Below are 11,034 nucleotides of genomic sequence, written 5' to 3' on the forward strand. Positions count from 1 at the left end.
TAATCAAAGAGATTATATATCCTTTATATATCTAGTGGAGCGCTAAAAGCCGCCCTATATTACTCAAAACCGCCTCACTATTTTACCCATATATCCCCATTCAATATTTACCATCCTCAATTACTCTCTTACATTTCCACCCCAAATCGGACCACCACCGGCCAGCATCGTCGCCACCACCACGTCGCCGACGACAAATTGCGTAGTAATGTTTACACGGGCGAGTCTACCGGTGGAACGTCGAATTCATAAGAGGTATTTTTTTTTTGTCCGGAAAAAATTTCAGAAACTTATGCATTTTTGGCTTGTACCATGGTACAGGCTTATGAATTTAAGCTTGTACCATGATACAGACTTGTGAGTCTTTAGCTTGTACCATGGTATAAACTTATGCAGTTTCAGCTCGTACCATGAACGGAGCTTGAAATTCATAAGTCTACGCCATGGTGTGAGCTTAATATGCATAAGTCTATATTATTTAAGATTTTGATTTGCTATTGAATTTGATTTAATCTACTTGGGAAAAAAAAAAATTAAAGACTTATGAATTTTTAACTTCGACCATGGTATAGACTTATGAATTTTGAGCTCATACCATGGTACGAGCTTAAACTGCATAAGTCTATACCATGGTCGAAGCTAAACACTCATAAGTCTGTACCATGGTATAAGCTTAAATTTCATAAGCATGTACCATGTTACAAGCTAAAAATGCATAAGTTTCTTAAAGTTTTCTGGACAAAAAAATACCTATTGTAAATTCGACGCTCCACCGGTAGACTCGGCCATTTATTACTACGCATTTTGTCGCCGGCGACGTGATGGCGGTGGTGGTGGTTCGGTTTGGGGTGGGAATGTAAGAGGGTAAATACAGGAAGGTAAATGGATAAAATAGTGGGCCGGTTTTGAGTAATATGGGGCGGTAAATATTAAGCCCCTATATCTATCACAATATTCTAAAGCAGGAAGATTTGCATGCCACTTGTCACCAGTTTAAAATCTCTTTTATTTTATCTATTTTAAATTATTTTGTACAACTCTCCCTAAATATTTAATAGAAAAACTTTTAACATTCTTAAAACTCCCGGTTAATCAATGCTTAAATGATTGTTTAGTTCATTTCCCCTTCAACCTTTATATCAACATCATTATTTAATTTGATTAAAAGTTATTACCTTGCGTCGCACGGGCAACAAAACTAGTTATCTTTAATACCTCCCTCATTTCTTTTTATACTTATTCTCACTCATAGATTTGTGTTGTATGGATGAAAACATAGAAATTTAAAATAAAATTCTAAATTAGTATATTATGCACGCGATGTGTGCCGCCATTTTTAAAATCTATTTGATATATACGCAAGTAATGTTCAATTGTTTTATATATAAAAATCAACAACCTTTGTAACAGTATTATCGATATCTTACGTGGACACTTAAGTGCTAACTTACCAACTAAAATTTGATCAGAATGAACTAAAATAATACTTCAATGGCCTTCTTCTCTAATTTATTAATTGATACATAGTCCTATATACACGCTACACGTGCTTAAAAGTATGTACATATGCTAAAACATGTAAGAAATATTATTTAAAACTAAAGTAAAAAAATAACCATATTCATATGTAACAAAATCTATTTAGGAATTAATGTAATATCAAATTAACTAAAATAAACGTAAAAGACTGTATTTTTTACTTGTTTATTATATTTGTTTTTTGCCACAGGGTGCTTGTATAACCATATAAAATTAGTGTGTAATTAAGAATATGACTAAGTTTGATTTTGTAATAAAAAAAATGTGAGATTCACTACTACAAAATGAGTGTTTTCTCGACGCCTTGAGCTCGACACCTGCAGTGCAGCGTTAGCCTAAGAAAACATTCTCCGTGTTTTCTCGACGCCGTTTGGCGTCTACTTAACTCTCGTCAGCGTTTGGCGTCGACAATTTTAATAATAGCATCTGCTTTGCACGTGGTCAAGTGTGTATTCATGTTAGGAAAAAAAAACCGCCCAAGTCTTTCTCTCTCTCTTAATCGTATTCTACCCTTCTCTCAACCCTAACCCCCCACCACTCTATCAATTGTCAGCTCTAAAGTTCTAGATCTACTACCACACTCGAAGATTTTGCCTCAATTTCAAGAAATACAACAAGCTGTAAGCGAAATCAAACACTTTGTTGTATTAATTTGTCTCCCATGTTATGAGTTTGTTGGATATTTTAGGTTTTTGCCTCAAGTTGAATTTTTTGTTCCAGATCTTGTTTTAGTGTACGAATTGATGTCCTTCGGCAATTCAATTATTTAATAATCGCGTTTTTGTTTCTTTCTCTAGTTTTCTCTCATTTTTAGTTCTCTTGCTGACTTCATATTCCGATTAAAGTTGCGTTTAGATTCGGGGGTACGTTTTTGGTTTTCTACCATTTTCATATGTTTTTGTTGTTAGCTTTACTGATATTAATTTCTCTCATATTTGTCCATCAGAGTCCAATTAGGTTTTCAATTATTTTTTCCATTTCAGTTTAAGCATAGATAATTTGGGAAAGAATAATACATCTTATTGTGCTGAGTCAAATTTTAAGCGGTTTTGTTCTTAGTTAAGTGAACCAGTATGTGATTTGTTGCAATTTGAATTGCACTGTGAGTTTTAACAAATTCTGGGAGTATTAATATGAAAATGGCTTGTATTTCAATGGGTTGCAATTTGGTTGCAATTTTAATGGGTATTTTGGATGCAGCCATGAGGCATTTAGTATTTCCATTTGAACTTCCTTCAATTTATTGGTTTGGAAACAGAAAATCGGTTGCTTCTTGTGCTATTTGAAGTTATATCTTGTTTCATGGATGATTATATTGAGTAATTGTAAACTATTTTTCTATATTGTCTCACGGGGTGATGGTAATGGTGAAAAACTAGCATTCAGTGGTGGTGGAGTGGGGAAGACAAGTTTTGATATCCAGAATTGGAGAGTTTTTCTGCGCATCTATGTTTTGTTTGATCACTTTTTAGTTTATGTTCTTTCATTTGAAACAAAGAATTAAAATCCGACTTGTCTCTGTCTTCAAAATCTATTTCAGGCCCGACCTTGGCTCCGTCAATGCTATCCGTGATTCGGAGACGACACTTCTGTAGGTGTTATCCATGATTTGGAGACGGCGTGTGAGAACTTCTTTGACATACAGAGGTGCATATATATGTGATAGAGATACGATTTGCAAAATTCTAATCTGTTGTAAAGAAGGCATTCATTTTTCATTTGGTTTTGGCTTGTCTTCAATCTTTGCAGGCCCTTGTCGTGGTTGAATAACTCAACCTTCACTACTAGAAAATAACCTATTTGTAGACGCTGTGACCTCGACGCTAAGAGGATGGCGTTGGGGCGGAAAATATTTTCCGTGCTATTTCTCGACGCCTTCTGTTGACGAAACTTCTGGTGACCACTTTTGGCGTCGAAAGTACACGTGCCTTGCACATGTTAACTTAATTGGACGCGCAATTAATATTTCCTGAAAATTAGAATTTTGCGCTTCCCAAAATATTTAGCGCTAAAACAACAAATTTCCTTAACCGTTCCATCGCGCATATCACTCTCGTTCAAACCCTAATAAGCAAAAACTCCCAAAAGAACAACTCCTCTGCGAATCTGAAACTCTCAATTGTGTATTTGCCATTGATATTCGGGTTTTGTCTATGTTCTTCTAATTATCTGCTGTGAATTTCCTCTTATTCTTTTTCTTGATCTGATATTTTGTTTCTTCATCTTCTCCCTTTCGTCATCCTAACGAGTCAGTGGCAAAAAACGACTCAATTTCACTTCATGTGCTGGAATTTCGAAGGGGTATACTGCTCAATTTATGCTGAAACTTCCGAGGTATTGTTGCACAGGTAGTAATTTAGTATATTAGTCTCGGCTACTACTTTGGGTTATTTCGTGTTTTGGGGTTAATTTGGCTGTTTTGATTCATGTGTTTCTCCTTGCTGTGTTGATATAGATGATAATTTCTTGTTTGCTGATTGTAAGATTTCTGAGTTTTGGTAGTTTGAAGTTGTATGTCACAATTGAATTTTGTTAGGGTGATTGATAATTGCTATTTTCTAGAGTTAGAACGTATTTAGAATAGAGTTTGGTGGATTGAAAATGGTTATTTTTTTGGAGTTAGAACATACTTATAGCAGAGTTTGTAGGAGGAACATTGTTGTTTTTTTGGATTGGAAAATGGATAGAGTTGGTCAAGGTATTGGTGGTCTACAATAGTGGCAGAACCTGAAATGAAGGATAACCATTATGCACAAATGTTAACCATTTTCAACATTCAGCAAAACATAAAAAAAAAGATACAGATAGAACAATACGATTAACTTAGGAGTTGGGGCTGCCTGGACTCTTCACCTTCTCCCATCACTCGCAAAAAAAAAAAACAAAAAAAAACCAGTCCACCATGTTTGCCTGAGCTTGCCTGAATTGAACTGTGAAAGACAGGAGTTCAGATTCTGATAATTGGACAATTATGCAACTTAACAAACAATTTTATGGGTGGCAAATAAATTTAGAATACTTGGCCAACTATCTTTTTCTTCCTTCTTGTTGCCCTTTGTCCCTTTTTAGGTATAGTTAGTATCTGAGGAGAATTGAGGGTACTAGGGGATGTCTGATGTTGCTACTAGAAGGTTATGAACCTATATTATTTACAGAAAAGACAGACCATAGAGACACTATCATGTATATTTGCAACAGAATGAGAGATAAACGACAGGTGCTAAAAAATAGAATGAGAGATAATGGGCATAACATAGTTTAAACATTGTTGAATTTGAGGACCATTGATATAGTGCAGGGGCTAAAAACAAAATGAAAGATAAAAAAAAGGAGAGGAAGATTGCAAGGAAGAGACTTAAAATTTCACTAAGGGCGTGTTCTATTCAACTGAATTTGATTTATATGAACATGTTGGAACTAGTTAAATTAAACTTATCGGAACAAACTTATAGGAATCATATTAGCTTAACTTAAATAATACACCCTATATAATCTCAATTTAAACAACAATCATCGAAGACGTTAAAATGAACTATAGACCTCATAATACAATTCTGTTGTTCAAGCCTTATTTATAAAATCAACAGGATTACAGCTATTCCAGTCAGAAATACTCTGTGGACATTGCTGAACAATGTAGCGTAAATACTCAAACCCATCAGAAGGATCAGTAATGTTCAAAGCTACTTCTGCAACACGGAACATACAAGAGGCAGCTTGTTAGCAACATAAAACTAGGCATTTAAAAAATTTCAATCTGAGAGGAAGTTTGAAACTGTATGTACATCACTAGTAATCCAAGTTTTTGACTGATCCTTCTGCAGTCCGTATGCCTTGTTGATCATTGGTGTACCATTAGTCCATTACCACTTATTTCTCTTCTAAAGTTTACGTATCTTGTCTGTCATAAAATCGGCTGCAAGTATGCTTTTCAACATTTTTTTCCTTGTTGTAGCTTTCTTCTTATGTTCTTTGGTTGCAAACATGGGCAGGATTAGTTAATAATTGGTAATTACCATTCATTAGTTAATAATTGCTTTGGGGTCCAACAGTATTTCATGTTTACATGACAGGAGCGCCCTCTGAATGAATCCTTGTCAACATATCCAGAATATTTGAGAAACAAAGTAAGTTCTTGTGTTCCGCATTGATCTGTTTAACCGGTACCGAATGTATTTGATAGACATATGACATGTTTTGACTAAGTAATTCTTGTATGATTATACATGTTGATTGCAATTTGTTTGATGAAATGTTTGTGTACGTGTGTTCCTTTTTCTCCCCTGCCTTATTCACTTTCAGTTTCTACTAGTTAATAATCCTTGAAATTATTTATCCACCGGACTCCCATGATGAAGACTGTGACTGCCTAATTAAGCTAGTCTATTATAGACCGTGTTGTATTGGTTTAGACGGATGAGACAACCAGTTTTAACCAATTGACACGAACCATTTACCTCCAATAGACAACTGCTAAGGCCCTCGTTTTCTTCTAGAAACCTGTTATCCGTGTCACACTGTTCTTTAAGACCGAGCTAAATTGCTAACTTCAATTAGAGCTAGACTATTTGAATGCTGGTCCTCATTCAGCAGTTTGTCATTTTACATGGTGTGATCAGAAAAGATATATTTATGAGTATGAGCCTGTCTGTATGCAACCTCTACTAATGTAAACATCAGGAGAGCGATTTGCATTCCAAAAGAACAGGCCACACTGAATTTACGGATAAGACTTCTGAAGTCACCAAACCTATTAATTTAAAATCACCTAATTCTTCCAATTCTGCTCCTATGGATGTTGATACTCAATCTGAAGGTATTTTATTCCACCTGATTTCATATGAATTCTGCATTATTGGTCTATTTATGCCGGATTTTAATGTTATTATTGGCGTGCCCATTAGCTAATTTGTTATACTGTCTTCAACAATTGAACTCCTCCCCGAAAACCCATTGATATTTTCCCAACCAGTATTGTTGAATCCTGATTATCTACTTTGCGATTGCTTTCTACAGAAATGGTTGTCCCCGAGGTTGATCAAAATCTGGTTCAGGAACTTAAAGGAATAGGATTCTCCACAGCACGGGCTACCCGAGCACTTCATTGCTCAGGTTCCATCCATCATTCATTCTTGAATCATTTTTTTTATTGCTTAAACTAGGATGGAACCAGAGTTTTGCCTCTTTTCTCTCAACTATAATAAGTGAACATATGTGCTTTTTGTGTTACCATGTTCAGGTAACTCCAGTCTTGAGACTGCTGTCAAGACATATTGGTTTTTTTTGGAAATATAAGCATATCCGAGATCTTTTGACTTAGATATGTATTTACTGATGCAGAAGTAATCAAATTATGTTTTGGCATTATGTTTAATGCCTTATGAAACCATCTTTGAACTAAACCCCCTCTCTTCAATTTATGCGAATCCCTTCTTTAATACTATTTTGAACAACAACTCATTCTATGCTTTCATGTTTATATTCAACTCTAGTTTGTAATTGAAGTAGTATGCTAATGCTATGTTATCTTTGTTACTAAGATCCTCAGATCATCAGGACTTGCTCTGTTTTGGTCAGCTGTTTTCATTATGTTCTGAAGTTGTAGTTTATACGATGTGTGCGTCTTTCTCAAGTACTTGGTTGAGCTAGTTTATTGACCAAGTGATCCTTGAACAAGATCTCCTAGTTCTGTAGGTCTATTCATCATCTTTTGCTTATTTGTTTTATTTTTCTTAATTTATTTGATAAAAACTACTTACTTTCTTAAGAATCCAGTTTGAATATGAGTGCATAAACTGCCAGAATGGTGGAAAAGAAGCTCGAGACTCATAAACTCAATCTCACATATCCGGTTCTAACAGCTTAGCGAACCAGAAAGCTTAATTGTTATGTATGAACATGAATTTAGCCCTATAAATTACACTACAATATGTACAATAAAAATTGGATGAAAGAGTATAAATAACCTCACAATGTTGTCTTTTACTCATAGATTTTGTGTTTGTTAAAAATATGCATCTTATCTTGTTAGATTTTCTTTAATACTTTTTACATTGCTATTCATGTATAAGAAGACGAACATGGAGAAAAAATGAATTTATTACCCCATTGGTTAAATCTCATACTGGTAAGGACGGAACCTTTCTTTAGGTGTGATTGATACCACTCTTAGCTTGAGGGGGGGGGGGAGTGGGTGGGTGGGTGTAGATCCAGTGCATAACGCAGTCAACAAAAGCAGGACCTCGTAATAAGTTTAATATGTAAGCAGGACCTCGTAACTTTTCGTTGTTCTCTTTATTGTATAAGCAAATAGTACTATAGAATGGTTCTGCAGATTTATGAAGTTCTAAAGTTAAAAAGATGGGATAATAATATGCTTCATACAAGACAATTATATAAGATTTATGCTAAATTGTAACTTTTGTTTCATTGAAAAAACAAAGTGAAATTCTACCACAATAGCTAGCAAACTCCATAAAACCTGAACAACCCCTTTTACTTATCGTGTGCATGTCTTGGTTGTTTATTCCTTTTGTTGTTATGGATGCATTATGTTGGAGTTGCATTAGGCAATTGTGTTTATCGTAGGTTCAAACTAAGTGCTGGCAACAAATTGTGACAAGGAATAAATTAGAACCTTTTATCTTGTATGGCTCTATTCAGAAAGATAAACTAGAACCTTTTATCTTGTATGGCTCTATTCAGAAAGAGTATATTTTGTTGTTGTTTATCTTGATGTATCTTATGGTTTTTCTATTCAAAATTTACTGCATGCTAGGTTTTCTGGTTGGTTACTACATGTGGCTGCAATGGTATTCAACAATAGATTAATGATAAATGATATGCAAATCATTGGATTAGAAAGGTTGGGTGAAATTTGAGATTTTATCAAAAGGTGGGATAACTCATGAAATCATTGAAGATATAACTGAACTATGAAGTCGTCAGTGATCTCTAATTTTATAATAGACTCATCTTTACTGTATCTTTTTCTGTTCTGGGCGTGTATACCATGCTATGATGCTTTGTGTTGTACATAGTGGACCATCTGCTTTTTTTATTAGTCCTTGCCCATACAATGGCCAAGATTTATGCTTGAACATGCTATGTGTTCTGAATTTTGACAATTATAAAGAGCATATGGTTTTGAACCTTTTTAATGCATATGATTCCCAGGTGCCAAGCTCCTTGAATGCCCAAGGATATGTCATATCTCTCTTCCTAAGTGTCAAGCTCTGTATTTTAATTTACTATTTTCTTGCAGGCCCTAGGATATATTCAAGCATATAGGCATTCAAATACATGATGCTGGACTTGGTACTATTTTAATTTATATGGTGCTCAAATTGTACACGTAGCTCAACCAATACATGGGTGCTTAGGTTTTTAAAATAGTTTGTAAACATTAAAATGAACTAGGTGCTATCATTCCTTAAAAATGAACTATGATAACTCATGAATTGCTACTATATCTTATAGGTTGTTGCTGTAATTTACGGAAATTGACAGGAGAGAAATGGATGACTGCCATAAAGCTAAGGTTGCTAGAAAGGACATCGAGTTGGGATCCTATATTGATTCGACGCCCGTTGTTCCATCATGATTGTATTTTTTTTAGATATTTTCTTTTGCTAAGTATTAGGTTTTATACGTGAGGGATTTTTTATGTATGTATACCTTGTAATCGATATTTGTATATTCTTATTTTTGGAAATAAAACATGTTCCTGTTAAACCCGTTGTTGATATGCAAGCTGCTAGCTTGTTTTAATAGTGTTTTTTTTATATTAAAATCATCTAATGTGGACGCTTTTTGGAGTCGTGTTATTGTGTTCATTTAGATTAAAATTCACGACAACAGAAATGTTTGGACGCCTTGAAGCGACGACAACCCAACTTTCTGGACGCTTTTAGGCGTCGAGAAAATGAAATAGTTAAAAGGTGTGCATAGCGGGAATATGATGTTGTTGACACCATTAGCATGTCTAGACGCCTAAAAGCGTCGAGGTTCTCGACGCCAGAAAAAGAATAGGGTATGCAAAAGGCGTCTTCATTCTCGACGAAAAAAGGCGTCGAGAAAATCTCGACTCTCATTATCTCGACGCTTACAAAAGCGTCGAGGAAATATTTCTCGGCGCAATAAAGCGTCGAGAAATGGTCTAAAAAGCGTCTTAAACAGGCGGGATTTGTAGTAGTGATTGAAGGGATGGATTCCATTTTGTTTTATCTGCCTTAATACTTGATTTCATGTTTGCTAGAGGAATTCAATTGAATTGTTGACTTTTGATTGTCACATGCATTGGAATTTCCTTTTTGCAATATGACATTAAATACTCCGTAATCCGTTTTTAGAATGATTACAATTTAGTTTTTAATTAATTAAATCATAAAATTATTAAGGGTATTATAGTATATTCCATAAGGGACACCAAAAGTCCATTTACTAAAATGACCTTACAAGTTCCTTTATCGAATAGATATTCTATCAATTTTTCAGTTAAAAGGTGGTAAAATTTTATTTTTTAGGTGATAATTTGAAATTAGTAGAGAGTAAAAGTCAATTTATACTATTATTTTGTAAATTTTAAGTTAAGGACATGGATCCTGATCGACCATCCTCAACCCTCATTATCTTGTTGGTTTAGTATCTGAGGACCGCATACTTAAAATTAGGGAAGAAAGTAAGGGAAGCTTATCCCAAAATACTCTCACTTGGTAGGAATCAAATCTTACACCTCTAAAAGTTAAAATAAGATTTTTACCAAATGAGTCAAGCCTTATTTGATGCGTTGGATCATTTCATTTGTTCTTTGCAATTATTACTTGAAAGTTAAAAAGGCCTCAGATCTAAATATATCATGTTTTGACAGTAGGCCAACCAGGGGCGGACCCAGGAATTAATCTATGGGGGTCCGAAATTATTTATGATTTGTTTCCCTTTTAGTGGGTTAAAGTTGAAAGGTAAATAGTAAATATTATAAACGTCGCAATAAAATACGTGGAGAATTTATGAACTTTAATTTTGGATTTCCATAATAATAGTCCAAATTATAACAATAACTTGGTGTGATATCAATTTAAAATGGAAAACGAGTTTTTCATACTTTGAAGGAGAATTACTTTATTACAATAACTATCTCTGAACAAATAGCACACACAAACACTAATAAAAAGAAAAATGAACATCATTCTCAACCCTTGTGGTCTGGGCATTATAATCCTATTTACGAAGTAATTAATTAGACCTCTAAAAAGTTCAAGGTAACATGCAACAATAAGTATATAAAAGTGGAGTATAAATATACATTACTAGAAACATATCTTATGGAAATTAAAAAAATATTTTTGAAGAAAAAATAAACTACACTTTTTTGTGTTTTTGTAAATCAAATTATATCATGTATCATTATAGAAAAAACAAAACAAAAAATAAAAAGTGATAAGAAAAAATGACTTATAAAGGGAAAAGGAAAAAATAAAAACAAAGCATGAAGAA

At 34.1% G+C, this 11,034-nt stretch overlaps 1 long non-coding RNA gene across 5 annotated transcripts; it reads left to right on the plus strand.

Moving 5' to 3' along the window:
- Positions 1–1,979: 1,979 nt before the first annotated feature.
- LOC110800761 (uncharacterized) lies at positions 1,980–9,273 on the plus strand. 5 transcript variants are annotated; one of them, XR_002536746.2, is made up of 8 exons: positions 1,981–2,159; positions 3,080–3,186; positions 3,289–3,683; positions 3,793–3,887; positions 5,613–5,666; positions 6,556–6,651; positions 8,804–8,856; positions 9,019–9,273. It is a non-coding gene; the product is annotated as an uncharacterized lncRNA (long non-coding RNA). The 5 variants fall into 5 exon arrangements; XR_008931060.1 differs by having other exon boundaries at positions 1,980–2,159; positions 3,289–3,873; XR_008931059.1 differs by having other exon boundaries at positions 3,289–3,887.
- Positions 9,274–11,034: the final 1,761 nt, after the last annotated feature.

The sequence above is a fragment of the Spinacia oleracea genome, chromosome 3, assembly GCF_020520425.1.
Source record: "Spinacia oleracea cultivar Varoflay chromosome 3, BTI_SOV_V1, whole genome shotgun sequence".
Classification (NCBI taxonomy): domain Eukaryota; kingdom Viridiplantae; phylum Streptophyta; class Magnoliopsida; order Caryophyllales; family Amaranthaceae; genus Spinacia; species Spinacia oleracea.